This window comes from Calliphora vicina, chromosome 1 (genome assembly GCF_958450345.1).
Source record: "Calliphora vicina chromosome 1, idCalVici1.1, whole genome shotgun sequence".
Taxonomy (NCBI): Eukaryota; Metazoa; Arthropoda; class Insecta; order Diptera; family Calliphoridae; genus Calliphora; species Calliphora vicina.
Genome location: NC_088780.1, coordinates 13,876,438 through 13,893,672, shown reverse-complemented (window position 1 = coordinate 13,893,672; position 17,235 = coordinate 13,876,438). Strand labels below are relative to the sequence as shown.

The following is a 17,235-nucleotide window of genomic DNA, read 5'->3' as shown; positions in this document are numbered from 1 at the left end:
CCATCCAACAAACGAAACGAGAAACTCATTTAATAACCAGCAGAGAGCAAGTATCACACTAAATATTTAATCTATATATATAAAAGAGTAACGTTACTGACTGACTGACTGACTGACTGACTGACTGACTGACTGACTGATTCATCATCGCACAGCCCAAACGGCTGAAGCTAGAATCACGAAATTTTAACTGTGGGTTCCTCCCTCCCCAAAACGATCCGATAAGAAGGGATTTTTGGAAATTCGAACGTTTAGGGGGTAAAAAAGGGTAAAAACGGGTAAATTCGGTAACCTTATATCTTCAAAACTAATAAAGATATAAAAAAACTTAAAATAGCATGTTACTCCATTTAAAAAATAAGCTGACAGGTGTTTCGTACTTTTTGGAAATTCGAAACTTTTAGGGGAGAAAACGGGTAAAAACTGTATTTTGGTACTTTTTTTGCACCCTATGTATCTTTTAAACCAATAAACATAGAAACAAATTTTAAATCGTATTCTTTAATTAACAAAAAATAAAAAATATAAGTTTGGTACTTTTTGGAAATTCGAACCATTAAGGGATAAAAATTGTGTTAATTTTTTGGTACTTTTTCATAAAATATGTTTTTCTATAATTTGACATAGACATACGAATATTTTATTATGAGCTCCCACCACGTTACAGAAATTTATTTCAATGAAATTGTACCACCTCAATGGGGATAAAAAAGGTACCAAAAAGGGGATAAAATCGGGAAAATACATTATATTTGAAATTATTAAGCCAATTTTGATAATTTTTTTTAATGTTGGTTCCTGGATTCATATAAAAATTAACTAAGAGGGTGTTATTTGGAACTCGAGTACCAAGGTGTATATTGGGCCAAATCCGGGTAAACAGTTTGGTACTTTTTTTAAAACATATTTATTCTTGGGCACATTAACACAGATTTTAATATTTTGATACATGCCTGTAGCATAAACAATTTTGGCAAAATGGAATATTTTTAAATTTCAAACTTGACGGGAAAGAAAAGGGAAATTGGTACTTTTCTCCTAATGGTACTTTTTTAAAATTTAAATTATTTCAGTTATCGACATTAAAGTTAGCTGATATGTATTTGAGTGAAGTTAGTGTTAGGAATAGGGGATAACCACAATTGTGGGTTTTTTGGTACTTTTTCTATATTCTAATGGTACTTTTTTGAATTTTCTATTACTATGGACTTAGAAACATGAAATTAAGCATATATGGTCCTAAGTAAGTGATAATTCTAGGGGGAGACTTTTTGGTACTTTTTCTTTATTCGATTGGTACTTTTTGTAATTTCTTCACCAATGAACCTAGAAACATGAAATAAAGCTTATATGGAACCGAGTGAGTGGGAAACCACAAGTGTGGGCTTTTTGGTCCTTTTTCTATATTCTAATGGTACTTTTTTGAATTTTCTTTAACAATGGACTTAGAGACATGAAATTAAGCATATATGGTCCTAAGTGAGTGAGAATACTAGGGGGAGACTTTTTGGTACTTTTTCTTTATTCGAATGGTACTTTTTGTAATTTCTTCACCAATGAACCTAAAAACATGAAATTAAGACCGGAGTGAGTGGGAATCTACAAGTGACTGCTTTTTGGTACTTTTTCTATATTCGAATGGTACTTTTTGAATTTTCTGTAATAATGGACATAGAAATATGAAGTTAAGCATATATGGTCCTAAGTGAGTGAGAATTCTAGGGGGAGACTTTTTGGTACTTTTTGTTTATTCTAATAGTACTTTTTTGAATTTTCTATAACAATGAACTTAAAAACATGAAATTAAGCATATATGGTCCTAAGTAAGTGAGAATTCTATGGGGACACTTTGTGGTACTTTTTCTTTATTCGATTGGTACTTTTTGTAATTTCTTCACCAATGAACCTAGAAACATGAAATAAAGCTTATATGGAACCGAGTGAGTGGGAAACTACAAGTGGGTGCTTTTTGGTACTTTTTCTATATTCTAATGCTACTTTTTGAATTTTCTATAATATAATGGACCTAGAAATATGAAATTAAGCGTATATGGTCCTAAGTGATTGAAAATTCAAGCGGATACTTCATGGTACTTTTTGTTTATTCTAATGATACTTTTTTAATTTTCTATAGCAATGGACTTAAAAACATGAAATTAAGCATACATGGTCCTAAGTGAGTTAGAATTCTAGGGGGAGACTTTTTGGTACTTTTTCTTTATTCTAATGGTGCTTTTTGTAATTTCTTCACCAATGAACCTTGAAATATGAAATAAAGGTTATATGGACCAGAGTGAGTGGGAATCCGCAAGTGGCTGCTTTTTGGTACTTTTTCTATATTCTAATGGTACTTTTTTGAATTTTCTATAACAATGGACTTAGAAACACGAAATTAAACATATATGGTCCTAAGTGAGTGAGAAGTCTAGGGGGAAACTTTTTGGTACTTATTCTTTATTCAAATGGTACTTTTTGTAATTTCTTCACCAATGAACCTAGAAACATTAAATAAAGGTTATACGGACCCGAGTGGGTGAGCAACTACAAGTGGGTGTTTTTTGGTACTTTTTCTATATTCTAATGTTACTTTTTGAATTTTCTATAACATAATGGACCTAGAAATATGAAATTGAGCGTATATGGTCCTAAGTGATTGAAAATTCAAGCGGATACCTCATGGTACCTTTTGTTTATTCTAATGGTACTTTTTTTTAATTTTCTATAGCAATGGACTTAAAACATGAAATTAAGCATACTACATGGTCCTAAGTGAGTTAGAATTCTAGGGGAGACTTTTTGGTACTTTTTCTTTATTCGAATGGTACTTTTTGTAATTTCTACACCAATGAACCTAAAGCCATGAAATTAAGCTTATATGGACCCGAGTGAGTGGGAAACCACAAGTGGGGGATTTTTGGTACTTTTTATATATTCTAATGGTACTTTTTTGAATTTCCTATAATAATGGACCTAGAGTTTCCAAAAAATCGAAGAATTTCAAAACCGCGGTTTCGGTTTTAAAAAATTAAAAACCGACCGGTTTCGGTTTTGTGATAATTTATTAAATCTTAAGTATTATAGAAACAAAATTAGTTGATAATATAGGAAATGATATACAAATCTAAAATTCAAACTTGACGGGTTATGGTTTAGTGAATGCGAATTTAAAAGTGATAATCAGTGGTACTATTTCCTTATTGCAATGGTACTTTTTGAATATTTTATAATAATATAAACATAAAAATTTAAAATTAGGAACACATTTTGCATTTTCTATAATAACGGACCCAGAAATATGAAATTAGACATTTACAATTAGATTCACAAACGGAGACGTAATAGTACTATTTCTTTCTTCTAATTGGGGTGGCGAAGCGCACCGGGTCTGCTAGTAGATACAATAAAATAATTCTCCTTTAAAAACCCACTAACAGAGGTCGAGAGCATAAATTCCTTTTATATATCGAGAGATAGGGAGAGTAATAAAATATGAAAAACAAGAAAAATCACCCAAAGCAAAACAAAGCAGTGATAATGAGTAAATGAGTACAGGTTTAATAAATGTACATACACCCCTCCTCTCTATTACCAATAAACCAATTGCAAACAGGCAGTGATGTCAACAAATGCAAATGTTGCGAAAAGTAATTCTGAAGGCTGGGAAAATGTGGAGGGTTCTATGAAATATTATTAATTTTATTTTCAATGATAAATATACATACATATTTGTTTTTAATGCTATTTAGGGCACCTAGTTTTATTTGGAAATTATGAATTTTCTTTTAGAAAATATCACAGATATAAAGAAAATAAATCACAAATAGAAATTTCAAAATTAGCCAAAAAATAGTTTTCTTAAATAAAAGCAAGTAAGAGAGCTATATTCGGCTGTGCCGAATCTTATATACCCTTCACCAAATTATACTTTAAAATATTTTTTTTTAAATATTTTTAGGTAAACAAAATTTATTTTTTTTTTTGTTTTTCAAATTTTTTTTTTTTAAAAAAGTTTTTTGCAAAATTTTTTAAAAAATTTTTTTAAATTTTTTTTTTTTTGAAAAAAAATGTGTGACAAAAAAATTTTTTGATGAAAAAAAAATACGGATTAAAAAATATTTTTCCCGATGTTGACCCATTGTAGGTCCAACTTACTATAGCCTTATCTACATCGTTGCAATGGACTTTGAAATATCTATCATTAGATATCCATATTGTCTATATTAATGTCTTAGATCAAAAATCGAGATTGTCCCGGTTTTTGCTCATATCTCCGTTATTTATGGACCGATTTAGCTGATTTTAAATAGCAAACTTCTCGAAAGCATGTCTGACAGAATTATTGAAGATTTGGATCCCGAAGATATCTGGGGTCTTCAGAAAATTGATTTCCACAGACAGACGGACATGGCTTAATCGACTCCGCTATCTATAAGGATCCAGAATATATATATTTTATAGGGTCGGAAATGAAAAATGTAGAAATTACAAACGGAATGACAAACTTATATATACCCTTCTCACGAAGGTGAAGGGTATAATTAGGAAAATATACCTGGATAGATTTACAGCAAATGTTTTAAATATTAGCTACAATTTCGAATATGTATTTTAAAAGGTAGCATTTCTACTACATACTTTTACCAAAAAAAAATTAGTATTTGAAATACTGCCTTTTAGAAAAGTAGTAGAAATATGTACAACTTTTTTAAAATAGTAGTAGAAATACTACTTTCTTAAAATAGTAGTAGAAAGTAGTATTTCTACAACTATTTTTTAAAAAAATAGTAAAAATACTACTACTATAGAAATACGTACTACTTTTCTAAAATAGTAGTAGAAATAATACTTTTTTTTAAAAATACATAGTACTAAAAATACTACTTTTTTAAAAAAAAATAGTATTAGAAATACTATTTTTTAGTAGTAGAAATACTAGTTTTTTAAAATAGTAGTATGTAGAAACAGTGTTTAAAAAACTAGACTACAAGTAGCAGTAGCAACGAAAAAACACAAGTAGTCTAGTTAAAAAATTAATAAAAACTCGGAGTTAATCAATTACTACTACTACTGCTACCTACACATTTTGGTAGCAGTAGTTGTAGTAGTACCAATAAAAGAAAAATTTAAAAGTAGCAGAGTAATTTATTTTCTATTGCTACCTTAAAAAAGAAAAAGTTTTGATGTAGCAGAGTCATTAGTTTTTTTATTAATTATGCTACTTTTAAAATTAGGAGTAATAGAAGTAGCAGTTGAGGTAGTAGAAGAAGTAGCAGTTAAGTAGCAGCTAAGTAGCAGTTGAGGTAGCAATAAAATAAGTCAAAAATAAAAATATTCAGCCAAAAAAGTATATTTGTGTAAGTTGGTCGTGTTGTAAACAAAAGTTCGGCTTTTTTGTTATACACACAGACAACACCATCTTTCTGTTACCAACACGAACAACTGAGACGAATAAAATCGAATAATTCTTTCAAACACTCTCAAAACAAAACCAACATACAGTGTTTAATTCTGTCAATTTTGGTGTTATGACTGAAGATTTTCTTTTATTGCTATCTTAACTACTTTTATTGCTACCTTAACTGCTGCATCAACTGCTACTTAACTGCTACCTTATTTCTAAATAATAAAAATTAAAACTCGATATAGAGCAATAGCAATGATTTGTATTTTTATGCTACTACTTCATTTACAATTCATGTTTTATTACTACTGCTCTGTTAAGAGTTTTATATTTTGAAGGTAGCAGTAGTTTTAAAAAAAACAAGAAAACGAAACAAGACAAATGCTACTGCTACCGCTACATACACTTTTTTGAAGCAGTAGTTGTAGCAACAGTTAAAAATTTGTTAGTTATCGTAGCTTTTTAAACACTGTGTAGAAATCTACTTTTTTAAAAATATATAGTAGTAAAAATACTAGTAGAAATACTACTTTCTTAAAAAATAGTAGTAGAAATACTACTTTTTAAAAAATGGTAGTAGAAATACTACTTTTTTTTAAAAAATAGTAGTAGAAATACTACTTTTTTAAAAAATAGTAGTAGAAATACTACTTTTTTAAAAAATAGTAGTTTAATTACTACTTTTTTAAAAAATAGTAGTAGAAATACTACTTTTTTTAGAAATAGTAGTAGAAATACTACTTTTTTAAAAAATATGTAGTAGTAAAAATACTACTTTTATAAAAAATAGTAGTAGAAATACTACTTCTTCTAAAAATAGTAGTAGAAATACTATTTTTTAAAAAAACTACTTTTTTAAAAAAAGTAGTAGAAATACTACTTTTTTAAATAGCAAAAATACTACTTTTTACAAAATAGTAGTAGAAATACTACTTTTTTTTAAAAAATAGTAGTACAAATACAACATTTTTTAAAAATAGTAATAGAAATATTACTTTTTTAAAAATAGTAGTACAAATACAACTTTTTTTTAAAAATAGTAGTACAAATATTACTTTTTTATAATAGTAGTACAAAATACTACTTTTTTTTAAAATAGTAGTAGAAATACCACTTTTTTTTAAAAAAAATAGTAGTAGAAATACTATTTTTTAAAAAATATGTAGTAGTAAAAATTACCCTTTTTTAAAAATTAGTTGTAGAAATACTACTTTTAAAAAAAAAGTAGGAGAAATACTACTTTTATAGTATAGTATAAAAAATAGTAGTAGATATACTACTTTTTTAAAATAGTAGTAGAAATTCTACTTTTTTAAAATAGTAGTAGAAATACTACTTTTATAAAATAGTAGTAGATATACTACTTTTTTAAAAAAATATGTTGTAGTAAAAATTCCACTTTTTTTAAAAAATAGTAGTAGAAATACCATTTTTTTAAAAAAAAGTAGTAGAAATACTACTTTTTACATAATAGTAGTAGAAATACTACTTTTTTAAAAAATATGTAGTAGTAAAAATTCCACATTTTTAAAAAAATAGTAGCAGAAATACTACTTTTTTAAAAAATAGTAGTAGAAATACTACTTTTTACAAAATAGTAATAGAAATACTACTTTTTTAAAAAATAGTAGTAGAAATACTATTTTCAACTACTATTTTAAGAAAGTAGTATTTCCATAACTATTTTAAAAAAGTAGTATTTCTACTTTTCTAAAAATTATGCAATTTGAACATAAGTTTGAAAATTTCGAAATTACTTAAATTTGATAATTTAGCTAAAAATTACTAAAACGAAAATTAAGAGATTTATGTAGCTATAATTTAGAAATTTTCGTAAAATCGAAGGTCAGTTCGAAAAATTTGACATTCAAGAAAGTGCTGATTTACATATGTACGTCAAGTTTGCTTGAGCAAGTCTTGAGTTTATAAAAGAGAGAGAAGATGTGATTGGAAAGATTGATAAGTGGGAACCATCACAAAACCTTTAGCAAAGTAAAAAAAAGACTAAAAAATAAATTAAAACAAAAAATGTTAAGTTCGAAAAATAAGCAAAACATTATTGTTGACTTAAAAAATATAAAAATACATAATTTCGAAAATTTTGAACTTTATAATTTAGCTAAAAATAAAGACTAATAAAACAAAAATTATGAATTTTCGAAAATTCGAAGTTAAGTTCGAAAAATTCGAAATATTTTTATATTTAGCAAAATATACTTTAGCAAAATAAATGACAAAAAATTAAGCAAAACATTATTTTTGACTTAAAAAATATAAAAATACATAATTTCAAAAGTTCGAATTTATGTTCGAAATTACGCAAAATTTAGATAATTTAGCTAAAAATTACTAAAATTAAAGACTAAAACCAAGATTAAGCGATTTAGATATAATTTTAAAAAATTCGAAGTCAATTTCGAAAACTTTGAAATTAAAGAAATGACAACAAATTAAGCAAAACATTACTTTAGAGTTAAAAAATTACTAAAATATAGATAAAATATAAAATTTTCTATTTTAGATATAATTTTGGAATTTTCTACTACTATTTAAAAAATAGTAGTAGAAATACTACTTTTTTTTTAAATAGCAGTAGAAATACTACTTTTTAAAAAAATAGTAGTAGAAATGCTACTTTTTTCAACAAAAAAAAGTCCGAAAATTTGGAAATTAGGCAAAACTTAATAATTTAGCTAATAATTACTAAAAATAAAAGACTAAAGCCAGAATTAGAAACTTTCGAAAATTCAAAGTTAAGTTCGATAAATTCAAATTAGTTACAGCTATAATGCAAAAAATCACTAAATTGTCCACATTGACAGCACTCACTTACCTTGTTGTTGTTATTGTTTCTTTACAATAAAAAATCATTTTGCAATAATGTTTTCATTTGGGTTTACATTTACTTAAAACAGCAACAACAACAACTTTAACACACTCTCAATTGCAGGCAACAAAAACAAAACACATTAAGGTGTGCAAGAGAGTGAGCACTGAACAAGTGCGAGTGTGAGTGAGTGAGTGAGTGAGTGAAGTGTAAGTGAATGAATGTTTGGTTTCATAAGTGATAAAACTCATTAATCTGTTAGTTACAATATGGGCATTTCCATATTTGTAACTTTAACTATATTTATTTATATAAAACGCATGTGTGTGTTTTGGTGTTGTAAAGGTTAATCAATTATTACACAGTCAATCATATTTATACCACACACAAACACACACACACATTACATTATCATATATGAATTTATTTTTTTTTTATATTTCAAGATTATTATTATTAAATACATATTTCCTTGATACAAAAAAATAATAAAAAAAAAGTAAAAATAAAAGTTTGTCAATAATATTCGTTTGTATTGTATTGACCTCTTTATTTAAAAAGGTCCTTGTATTGACCCTGTTCTAGTTTATGTCACACAGGGTTTATTCGTTTATTCATTTTGTATTTCTACTATGTGCATGAATAATCTTGAAATATTTTTGTTCTCATCTGTAACTAGCTGTCTCTGCTCTGTGTGTTTGTTGTTATTAGCGTTTAGTGTCATTATGATTTTTATTGAGTTTTACATATGAATCATGAATCTTCTAATCATTTGATTTCCGCTTTTTGTTTGAATGTTTAAATAAGGGAAGTAGACGAAAAGGTAAAGGTAGAGTTAGCTTTGAAAATCGCTAGAGATGTTTTAGGAATAAACATAATGTATTTTATGGAATTACCCATATGGAATTGAATTACATTTAAGGATTTCACTTTGAAATCATTGAAAATTAGCCAAGGAAAATACTCTAATTTGTAGTAATGACTAAAAAATTTTATTAAATTCAAAGAAATGCTTAAATCTTGATATTCGAAATTCGATAATTGAATTTAACTGTAAGCCGATCTTTTGTTTTTATCAAAATTACTTCAATTATCAAAAACCTTGCAATAAAATATTAAAATTTCACAAATTTCGAAAATGCAACATGAGTGAAAATTTCGAAATATGATTTTAAGCAATTTCGAAAATTTTGAAATTAAAAAAACATATTTTTTTTATATAAATATGCCAAATTTTTAAATAATATCCAATATTTTATGTGAAATTAAGCTAAATTAACAATTTTCTGTAACTTCGAAAATTCGAAGTTGTGTTCGAAAATTTAAAATCAACCAAAATACAATTTTTAAATGAAAACTGATTCATAAAAATTATTTTAAGCAATTTTTAGGCCCCAAAACCTCGAATTTTCTACAATTTCGAAAATACGAATATTTGTTCGAAAATTTCGAAATAAAAAAATAATAATTTTAAGTAAATAAAAAAATGTAGCTAAAAATAAAAATGTTCAAAAAATCCACCTGAAGTTGGAAAGTTTGAAAAACTCCCAAAAATACTATTTTCAATGAAAAATGTTAATAAAAACTTGTTTAAGCAATTTTTCTTCAAAAACTCGAATTTTCAGTAATTTAAAAATTTTCGAACTTAAGTTCGAAACATTATTTTTGATAAAAAACAATAAGATTTTGAAATTTTTAAATGAAAACATAAATTGTAGGTAAAAAATAACAATTACAACTAATTTCGAAAATTCGAACTTAATTTCGAAAATTCGAACTTGAGTTCGAAAATATCAAAATCTCACAAAATGAAGTATATATATATATTTAAATGAAAAATTATTAATTGAAACTATTTATTTAAGTAATTTTACCGAAAAACCTAGAATTTTCAGCGATTTCGAATTCGAACTTATTTTCGAAAATTTCGAAATTCAAAAACAAACAAAATTTTGTATATAAAATAATTAAATTGACTTAATTTTTCAATACAATCATTAATTTTATTTTTAAGCAAGCTAAAATAACAATTTCCATTAATTTCGAAAATTCGAACTTAAGTTCGAAAATATCAAAGTCTCACAAAATACGATTTTTAATGAAAAATGATTAATAAAAACTTTTTTTAGGCAATTTACCTCAAAAAGTAGAATTTTCAGCAATTTCAAAAATTCGAACTTATTTTCGAAAATTTCGAAATTAAAAAAAAACACAAAATCTTGTTTGCAAAATAATTAAATTAACCTAATTTTTCAATCATTAACTTTATTTTTAAGCAAGCTAAAATAACTATTTCAATTAATTTCGAAAATTCGAACTTAAGTTCGAAAATTTCGAAATTGAAAAAAAAAAATATTTTATTTTAAGTAAAATTTTACAAAAAAATAAAAAATTTTAGCCATTTTTTGAAAATTTGAACTTTAGTTCGAAAATTTCGAAATTGGAAAAAAAATATTTTTTTAAGTAAAATTCAAATTTTACAATAAAATACCAATTTTTTGCAATTTCGAGAATTCGATTTTATGTTCGAAATTGAAAAATCTATTTTTATGACCGTAAAATAAAATATTTGCACAATTTTTATAAATTTTACAATAAAATACAACTTTTAAAATTTTCGAAATTAAGTTCGAAAATTTCGAAATTGTAAAAAACTAAATTTTATTATGAAAAATTCTAATTTGTTCAAATTTTGCAATAAACAACACATTTTTAGCAATTTCGAACTTAATCGAAAATTTCGAAATTGAATTTTTTTTTTCAACAAAAAAATTTTTTTTTTATAAATTTTACAAAAATACAAATTTTTGAAAATTCGAACTTAAGTTCGAAATTGAAAAAAAAATATTTTTTTTTAAGTAAAAAATTTTCAATAAAATACCAATTTTTTGCAATTTCGAGAATTCGATTTTATGTTCGAAATTGAAAAATCTATTTTTGTGACCGTAAAATAAAATATTTGCACAATTTTTATAAATTTTACAATAAAATAAAAATTTTTTTTTAGCAATTTTAAAATTTTCGAAATTAAGTTCGAAAATTCCGAAATTGTAAAAAACGAAATTTTATTATGAAAAATTAAAATTTGTTCAAATTTTACAATAAACAACACATTTTTAGCAATTTCGAACTTAAATCGAAAATTTCGAAATTGAAAAATTTTAATTTTTTTTTCAATAAAATAAAAAATTTCCACATTTTTCTTTTTATAAATTTTACAATAAAATACAAAATTTCGAAATTGAAAAAAAAATATTTTTTAAGTAAAATTCAAATTTTACAATAAAACACAAATTTTTAGCAATTTTTGAAAATTCGAATTAAGTTCGAAAATTTCGAAATTAAAAATAAAAAATATATTTTTTAAGTAAAATTCAAATTTTATGTACGAAATTGAAAAATCTATTTCTTTTGACCGTAAAATAAAATATTTGCAAATTTTTTTTTTATAAATTTTACAATAAAATACAAATTTTCAAGCAATTTTAAAAGTTTCGAAATTAAGTTCGAAAATTTCGAAATTGTAAAACTAAATTTTATTATGAAAAATTCAAATTTGTTCAAATTTTACAATAAACAACACATTTTTAGCAATTTCGAACTTAAATCGAAAATTTCGAAATTGAAAAATTTTATTTTTTTTTCAATAAAATAAAAAATTTCCAAATTTTTTTTTTTATAAATTTTACAATAAAATACAAATTTTTTAGCAATTTTTGAAAATTCGAACTTAAGTTCGAAAATTTCGAAATTGAAAAAAACTAAATTTTTGTATGTAAAATTCAAATTTGTTCAAATTTTACAATAAAATACAAATTTTTAGAAATTTCGAGAATTCGATTTTATGTTCGAAATTAAAAAATCTATTTTTTTTGCCCGTAAAATAAAATATTTGCCCAATTTTTTATATAAAAATTTTACAATAAAATTTAAGCAATTTTAAAATTTTGGAAAATTCGAACTTTAGTTCGAAAATTTCGAAATTGAAAAAAAATTTTTGTATGTAAAATTCAAATTTTACAATAAAATACAAATTTTTAGCAATTTCGAGAATTCTATTTTATGTTCGAAAATTTCGAAATTAGCTTAAATTTGAAGTAAAATAGAAAAAAATGGATAAAAACATTTTCCTGAGTTTGAAATGTTGTTGTAAAATTTTTAAATAAGCCAATTTTTTAAATTAAAAATAAAATTTTGTGAGAAAAGTAACTGAAAATAATAATTTCTACTAATTTCGAAAATTCGAACTTAAGTTCGAAAAGTTGTAAATTAGCTAAAACTCTATTTTCGAATTTATTTAAAATTTTATTTAAAATAACTTACAAATTTGAATCATTAAATTTGTATCTATAATTTCCATAAAATTACATTTTTATTTCCATGTTTGAAAATGTCGATATTCAATTTAAATTGAAATATTCTTTACATAATTTATGATTTATCAATACTTATTATCTTGATAAGTGTCATATTTTTATTATCTATTTTACCTCAACTCATTACAATTTGTATTTTTACAATTCAAAATTTTATTTTGTATAGTCTTGAAACTAAACGAATTGACTTTATTTCCTGTTATGCCACTAACCAAGTCGAGCAGCCATTCATTCAGTCATTAAGTAAAAAAATTAATCAATTAAAATGGCAAATGAATTCCACATTGGCACAAAATTCATAGAAAATGAGGAAAACTAATGCCTCAATAGTTTAACCTTAAATAAAACAAAATGAAATGAAAAAAATAAAAACAACATAAATGTCATGTTGTAATAAGAACACACATGAAAGGTTATTATTTCGAAAGAAAGAAAGATAGAAGAAGAAAAAAGAATTGTATCTATGATAATGATAATGATTATGATGTGCTGATGACGATGATGACTCAAGGGAAACAAATGAATGAATGGTTGGTTAAAAGAATGTACATTTACATTTACATTCACATTTATTTATTATTATTTCTTGTGTTCTTTTTTTTTCATTAATTGTATTCGGTTTTTATTACATTTCTTTTAACTTTTTTTTTTTTGCTTTGAAAAAGTCAATGAATAAAACGCCTGAGAGTAATGATGACGTTGATGCGATGCATGTGCATGTAAATGTTTTATGGCTGTCAAGAAAAATGATATCTAGAGTGTCAAATTATCATTAAATAGGCACAATTTTTTTTTATTATTTATTGTTCTGATGTTGTTTGTAGTTAGTTTGTTTTCTTTCAATTTCAGAGACAGACATTTTTAACATGATGGCTGTGCCGGCAACTCTGACATTTGTGTGGTTTCGTTAGGGCAAATATGTAGCAAAGAGGATGATGATGATATTAAGAAAAGAATTAATTTATGGAAATTTTGAAAAAAGAACAGGGTTTACACTTTAAAAAATAAAAGAAATTTAATTGTTACTTACAATTATTTAAAGCATTTTCTTTTTTAAATACAATTGCGATTTGTTTACATACCTAAAAAGAAAAGAGAGAAATAATTATAATTACAATTTAATTTTGAGTAAAATATTAATTTAAACGATTTTAAAACTTTCGATATTCTTGATATTCGAAATTCGAATATTGCATAAAACTGATATTTTGGCTGTAAAAACATAATTTTTATAAAATTTTCCATAAAATATGAAAAATAAAAAAAAAATTTTGAAAATTCGAACTTAAGTTCGAAAATTTTGAAATTCAAAAATTTGATTTTTTGTTGAAAATAATTAAATTATTGAATTACTTATTAAGATAAACATTTTCAACATTTTCGAAAATTCGAATTTAAGTTCGAAAATTTTGAAATTAAAATTTTAAATCATAAAATTTGATATTTTAATATAATTTTACTTTAACATTAAAGTTTTAGCTAATAACGAAATTTTCGAAAATAACTTTGAATTTTCGAAATTGTTGAAAATTAAGAAATTCATTAATAATTGTTTAATTTAGTTATTTTCAAAAAAAAATCTCATTATTGAATTTCGAAATTTTCGAACATAAGTTCGAATTTTCAAAATTGAAGAGTTTATTATTCTCAAATATTTTGCAATAAAAATAAGTTTTTTAACAAATTTTCGAAATTTGAGAAATGGCATTTTAGTTGTTTTCAAATAAAATTTAATGATTTTATTTAAAAATTGAACAAATTTGATTATTTTCTTTGAAATTTAGTTTTTGCTAATTTCAAAATTTTCGAACTTTAATTCGAATTTCCGAAATAGTTTAAAAATCGAGTTTTTGAGGTGAATAGCCTTAAAAATTTGTTAAAAAAGATTTTAAAAATAGTTGTTCATTAAAAATTAGTATTAAGGGAGTGTTTAATAAATTCGAATTTTCGATGTTAGAGGAACTAACAAATTTTTGTTGTACAATTTTTAAATAAGCCAATTTTTTAAATTAAAAATAAAATTTTGTGAGAAAAGTAACTGAAAATAATAATTTCTACTAATTTCGAAAATTCGAACATAAGTTCGAAAAGTTCTAAATTAGCTTTTCTGTTATAAAATTTGTCAACTTTCTACACGAAATCTTAAATTTTATGTGAAGAGTAGCTAAAAATAAAATTTTAAAAAATTCGAAGTTATGTTCGAAAATTCCAAAGATGTCCAAATAACATTTTTCTCTGCAAAATGTTCTAAAAGAACTCACTTTACTTGTTTTTAAGCGAAAATTAGATAAAAACGTAAAATATCCATTAATTTCGAAAATTCGAAATTAAGTTCGAAAATTTGTAAATTTGCAAAAACCTACTTTTTGTTATAATATTACTAAATTTGCCTACTTTCAACATGAAATCTTAAATTTTAGGTGAAAAGTAGCTAAAAATAATAATTTAAACAAATTCGAAGTTATGTTCGAAAATTCGAAAGATGCCCAAATTATATATTTCTCCACAAAATGTTCTAAAATAGCGAATTTTAATGTTTTTATGAAAAAAGTAATAATTTTCATTAATTTAAAAAATTCGAAGTTATGTTCGAAAATTCCAAAGATGTCCAAAACCTATTTTTCTCTGCAAAATGTTCAAAATTATACAATTTTATTTGTTTTTATACGAAAATTAGCTAAAAAAGTAAAAAAATCCATTAATTTCGAAAATTCGAACTTAAGTTCGAAAATTTTGAAATTTGCAAAAACCTACTTTTTGTTATAAAATTACTAAATTTGCCAATTTTCTACATGAAATCTGAAATTTTAGGTGAAAAGTAGCTAAAAATAATAATTTAAAAAATTCGAAGTTATGTTCGAAAATTCCAAACTGCCTTAAACATAATTTTCTCAATATAATGTTCAAAAATAACTCACTTCACTTGTTTTTATGCGAAAAGTAGCTAAATAATTAAAATACCATTAATTTCGAAAATTCGAACTTAAGTTCGAAAATTTCAAACATGCCAAAAACATAATTTTCTCTGCATAATATTCAAAAATAACTAATTTTTCTAGTTTTTATGTGAAAATTAGTTAAAAAAAATAAAAAATCAATTATTTTCGAAAATTCGAAATTAAGTTCGAAAATTTTTATATATGTAAAAACATAGTTTTTGTTATATTGTTACTAATTTTGCCAATTTTCTACATAAAATCTTAAATTTTATGTGAAAAGTAGCTAAAAATAAAATTTAAAAAAATTCGAAGTTATGTTCGAAAATTCCAAAGATGTCCAAATTACATTTTTCTCTGCAAAATGTTCTAAAATAGCGAATTTCACATGTTTTTATGGAAAAAGTAATAATTTCCATTAATTTCGAAAATTCGAACTTAAGTTCGAAAATTCCAAAACTGTTCAAAACATATTTTTCTTTAAAAATTTTACAAAATTAAGCAATTTTATTTGGTTTTATACGAAAATTAAGTAAAAAAGTCAAACATCCATTAATTTCGAAAATTCGAACTTAAGCTTGAAAAGCTGAAAATTAGCTAAAACTTCTTTTTTGTTATAAAATTACTAATTTGTCAAATTTTATATGAAAAATAGCTAAAAAATTTACACAAATTTCGAACTTAATTTCGAAAATTTTTAAATTTGCTAAAAACTTAAAAAAACTCAAATTTTAAGGTCGATTATAAAATTTGCTAAATAAAGTAAAAAAATCCAATAATTTCGAAAATTCGAACTTAAGTTCGAAAAGTTCTAAATGAGCTAAAACTACTAAATTGTGCAATTTTTACATAGAAACTAAATTTTAAGTGAAAAGTAGCTAAAAATAATGATTTACACAAATTTCGAAAATTCGAACTTAATTTCGAAAATTTTTAAATTTGCTAAAAAGTAAAATTTTGCTTAAATAAAGTTAAAATGACTTAGTAAATCATATTTTAGGATCAATTGTAACGTTTAAGTCAATTCGAGTTTTTCGAAATAATGTTCGAAAATCCCAAAATTAATATGAATCAGAAAAATGGAACTTTGAAATATTGTTTAAAGAAGTAAAATAGCTTTTAAACTATATTTCGAATATTCAAATTAGAATTCGAAATTTCCAAATTAACTCAAAATTATAGTAAAATATAAAAATTTTCAATTTTCAAACAATTGTAATTCAAAATTAGGTTTCTTTAAGTGTTCAATTTGTAGAATAATTTGTATATTCCATGTTTTATTATCATTTTTACCTACAGCAGTTTATGACAATTGTGTAATTACCTCACACAGGTACTTCAACCCTAAAATAACTACTGTGTGGTCAATTTAAGTTTTAAGTTGTTTAACAAATAAAATTCTAAAGATGCCTGCCTATGCCTGCCTCTGCCTATTTATTCCTTCTAGTGTGTGTGTTTTTTCCTTGCGCTTTCCTTAAAAACAAAACTCTAATGACTGAATGAAAAGAGCAAGACCAACCGCAGGCAGGCTCATATCATCAGCCTGGCTGGCCTTTTTCTAACATTTGAAATGTTGCTGCTTTGGATTATGTCGAAAAAAAAGAAGAAAACTAAGTACATACACAAATTTTTGTCTGTTATGGCTCATATAATTTGTTGGCCGTATAAAATTGACACAGCATGACAAACAAAAAA

At 24.0% G+C, this 17,235-nt stretch overlaps 1 protein-coding gene across 2 annotated transcripts in view; it reads right to left on the bottom strand.

Annotated features, from left to right (window-relative positions):
• Positions 1-17,235, bottom strand: part of rdx (BTB/POZ and MATH domain-containing protein rdx) — a 253,136-nt gene that overhangs the window by 34,773 nt on the left and 201,128 nt on the right. The window lies entirely within an intron of this gene.